Below are 4,728 nucleotides of genomic sequence, written 5' to 3' on the forward strand. Positions count from 1 at the left end.
GGTGGGAGGGTGAAAGAACATGCGGTGCCCCCATGTTTAGTTTTGGTAATTGATGACAATCTCTATGGACTAATGGTTGCCTTGAGTTATATTTGAAGGTTTTGTCCATAGGCATTTCTTGAAGTCCATGTGGTGGTTTCAAGGAGTTTATGTGGTGACCAATGTGTTATTAAGGAATTATCCAAAGATTGGTCATGTGAGAGTTGAGCTTATTGCAAGCATGTCTTGAAGAAGAAGATTGTGTGATCATTCATGTTTACCTTCAAGACATCATCCAAATGAAGAGAGTTGGAAAGAGTCAAGGTTGATCAAGACTAAGTCAAGAGTGAATCAAGTTGATCAACACACAAAGCGCACAAGATGTACCGAGGGATCAAGCGATCCCATGGTATGGTAAGCATTGTCAATTACGCTTTGTGTACTAACCCATGGTCTTCGTGAGAGTTCTTTATGGGGTTAGGTTGCGGTGTGCAAGTTCAAGTGAAGCATCATGAAGAGATCAAATGCTTGAAGCTTGCCGTCCATTGTGGTGACAATGGACTTGTGAAGATGTTGCGGTGTGCAAGTTCAAGTGAAGCATCATGAAGAGATCAAATGCTTGAAGCTTGCCGTCCATTGTGGTGACAATGGACTTGTGAAGATGTGCGGAAGAGTGGCTCTCCCATAGTGGAGCATGGGGGAGCAATCAACTAGTCTTCATCGAGCCAACGCAACCAAGAAAGGTGGTCCAACTTGAGGGAGTCAAGATCGTCATCATCTAGCTCAAGTGGACCATGTGCAAGGCAAAGGTTTGCTCTTGATAGGTTTTCTATTTTACCGGTCTCATGATGGTAGGTGGGAGACCGGGTTATAGGATCGATTGCTGTACTATCAAGGGGGGCTCTCGATGAGTAGCTTGATCGTATCGTTCATAGAGAGCTCAAACCATTGCATCCTTGCATCATCTTTATTGGTTCTTGTTTGGTTCTTCTCTTTGTGAGTTTTGGAGCTTATGGTCATCTTGATGACAAGCTCAAGTTCATCGAAAACGGAGTTCACTCGCATCTTCTATGATGTTTTCGATGTTGGAGGTTATGCCGGTTCTTCTCGGTTGGAGGTTTCACTCCTCTATTTGCTGTTTTGATGCTACTCGTCTTCCTCTATCCAACAAGCTTGAGTTTGCTCAATTCGGAGCTCATATGCAGAAGTTATGGCAGTTTTGGTTTCCTAGCGGTAGTACCGCGGGCCGGAGCGGTAGTACCGCTTGGGTGCTACAAGCGGTAGTACCGCTCGAGAGCGGTAGTACCGCTCCAGAGCAGTAGTACCGCTGGTGGCCCCCAGTCGTAGTACCGCTACGGTCTCGTGCTAGTACCGCCTCGATTCGAGGGGTCTTTTTCGTGTCGGGTTTTACGGTACTAGCCGCGACAGTGGGGGGCGTAGTACCGCTCGTATGCGGTAGTACCGCCCTGCCACCGCGGTAGTACTGCTCTGGGCCCAGCGGCAGTACCGCGAGGGGGAGCGGTAGTACCGCTTATAGGGGCAAGCGGTAGTACCGCTGGGCAAGCGGTAGTACCGCTGGCCAAGCGGTAGTACCGCTCTCTGCGGGGCTGAAGTGGGGGTAACGGTTGGATTGTTCCCCCCACTATATAAGGAGGTCTTCTTCCCCAATGAACCTTATCTTTTGAGCTCGTGTTCTTCCCCCATTGTTGACCTTCTTCGAGCTTGCTAACTCTCAATCCCTCCATGGATTCTTGCTAGTTTTTGAGGGAAAAGAGAGAGGAGATCTAGATCCACATTTCCACCAATCACTTTCTCCTCTTTGTGAGGGGAACCCCTTGGATCTAGATCTTGGAGTTCTTGGTGTTCTCCTTCTTGTTCTTCCTCTCTTTTTCCTCCCTAGCATTAGTTGCTTCGGTGGGATTTGAGAGAGAAGGACTTGGGCACTCCGTGTGCCCTTGGCATTGCATTTGGTGCATCGGTTTGAGTTCTCCACGGTGATACGTGGAAGTTACAAGTTGAGAAGCTTATTACTCTTGGGTGCTTGGTGCCCTTGAGCTTGTTACTCTTGGGTGCTTGGGCGCCCTAGACGGTTGGTGGTGTTCGGAGCTCAATCATTGTGGTGTAAAGCTCCGGGCAAGCGTCGGGGTCTCCAATTAGGTTGTGGAGATCGCCCCGAGCAATTTGACGGGTACCGGTGACCGCCCCCAAGGGTTGCCAAAGTGTACGGGTTCAGTGACCGCCCCCAAGGGTTGCCATTTGTACGGGTTCGGTGACCGCCCTCAAGGGTCCCTTAGTGGAATCACGGCATCTTACATTGTGCGAGGGCGTGAGGAGATTACGGTGGCCCTAGTGGCTTCTTGGGGAGCATTGTGCCTCCACACCGCTCCAAACGGAGATTAGCATCCGCAAGGGTATGAACTTCGGGATACATCGTCATCTCCGCGTGCCTCGGTTATCTCTTAACCGAACCCTTTACTTACGCACTTTACTTTGCGATAGCCATATTGTTTCTTGTCATATATCTTGCTATCACTTAGTTGTTTATCTTGCTTAGCATAAGTTGTTGGTGCACATAGGTGAGCCTAGTTGTTGTAGGTTTTATGCTTGTCAAATTAACCGCTAGGTTTATTCCGCATTTGTTCAAGCCTAAACCGTAATTATTTTAAAGCACCTATTCACCCCCCCTCTAGGCGACATCCACGATCTTTCAGAGGGCAGCCGCACACCTTCCCTTGGTGCAGCCCTTCCACCCTCTAACTCCTCCTCCTCCTCCGCAGTGCTTGGCGAAGCCCTGCACAAGAACCGCAAGCTCCACCACCACGCCGTCGTGCTGCCGGAGCTCTCCCTCAACTTCTCCTCTCCCCTTGCTGGATCAAGAAGGAGGAGACATCCATGGGCTGTACGTGTGTTGAACGCGGAAGCTTCATCCGTTTGGCGCTTGGGTTGGATCTTTCGCGATTTGAATCGCTGCGAGTACGACTCCATCAACCACGTTCTAGTAACGCTTCCGCTTAGCGATCTTCAAGGGTATGAAGATGCACTCCCTCTCCCTCGTTGCTAGTATCTCCTAGATTGATCTTGGTGACACGTAGGATTTTTTTTGAATTATTACTACGTTCCCCAACAGTGGCATCATGAGCTAGGTCTATGCGTAGATTCTATGCACGAGTAGAACACAAGTAGTTGTGGGCGATGATTTGGTCAATTTGCTTGCCGTTACTAGTCTTATCTTGATACAGCGGCATTGTGGGATGAAGCGGTCCGGACCGACCATACACGTACGCTTACGTGAGACTGGTTCCACCGACTGACATGCACTTGATGCATAAGGTGGCTAGCGGGTGTCTGTCTCTCCCACTTTAGTCGGATCCGATTCGATGAAGAGGGTCCTGATGAAAGGTGAATATCAATTGGCATATCAGCGTTGTGGCTTTTGCGTAGGTAAGAAACGTTCTTGCTAGAAACCCATAGCAGCCACGTAAAACATGCAACAATAATTAGAGGACGTCTAACTTGTTTTTGCAGGGTATGATATGTGATGTGATATGGCCAAAAGGATGTGATGTATGAGATTGATCATGTTCTTGTAATAGGAATCACGACTTGCATGTCGATGAGTATGACAACCGGCAGGAGCCATAGAAGTTGTCTTAATTTATTGTATGACCTGCGAGTCAATGTAAACGCCATGTAATTACTTACTTTATTGCTAACCATTAGCCATAGTAGTAGAAGTAATAGTTGGTGAGACAAGTTCATGAAGACACGATGATGGAGATCATGGTGTCATGCTGGTGACGAAGGTGATCATGCCGCGCCTCGAAGATGGAGATCAAAGGCGCAAGATGATATTGGCCATATCATGTCACTTTATGATTTGCATGTGATGTTTGTCATGTTTACATCTTATTTTCTTAGAATGACGGTAGCATAAATAAGATGATCCCTCACTAAAATTTCAAGAAATGTGTCCCCCCTAACTGTGCACCGTTGCGAAGATTCGTTGTTTCGAAGCACCACGTGATGATCAGGTGTGATAGATTCTAACGTTCACATACAACGGGTGTAAGCCAGATTTACACATGTGAAACACTTAGGTTGACTTGACGAGCCTAGCATGTACAGACATGGCCTCAGAACACGAGAGACCGAAAGGTCGAACATGAGTCGTATAGTAGATACGATCAACATGGAGATGTTCACCGTTGATGACTAGTCCATCTCACGTGATGATCGGACACAGCCTAGTCGATTTGGATCATGTATCACTTAGATGACTAGAGGGATGTCTATCTCAGTGGGAGTTCATTAAATAATTTGATTAGATGAACTTAATTGTCATGAACTTAGTCTAAAATATCTTTACAATATGTCTTGTGGATCGAATGGCCCACGCTAATGTTGCTCTCAACTTCAACGCGTTCCTAGAGAAAACCAAACTGAAAGACGATGGTAGCAACTATACGGATTGGGTCCGTAACTTGAGGATCATCCTCATAGCTGCCAAGAAAGCATATGTCCTTGAAGCACCACTAGGTGACGCACCCATTTTCCCAGCAACTCAAGACGTTATGAACGCCTGGCAGTCGCGTAGTGATGATTACTCTCTGGTTCAGTGCGGCATGGTTTACAGCTTAGAACCGGGGCTCCAAAAGCGTTTTGAGCAACACGAAGCATACGAGATGTTCTGTAGCGACCCGACCTCAGACGGTCAAGTCTCTGTGCTTAAGTGTCATCCCTGGATCGATA

This window comes from Triticum aestivum, chromosome 2D (genome assembly GCF_018294505.1).
Source record: "Triticum aestivum cultivar Chinese Spring chromosome 2D, IWGSC CS RefSeq v2.1, whole genome shotgun sequence".
In the NCBI taxonomy this organism is placed as follows: Eukaryota; Viridiplantae; Streptophyta; class Magnoliopsida; order Poales; family Poaceae; genus Triticum; species Triticum aestivum.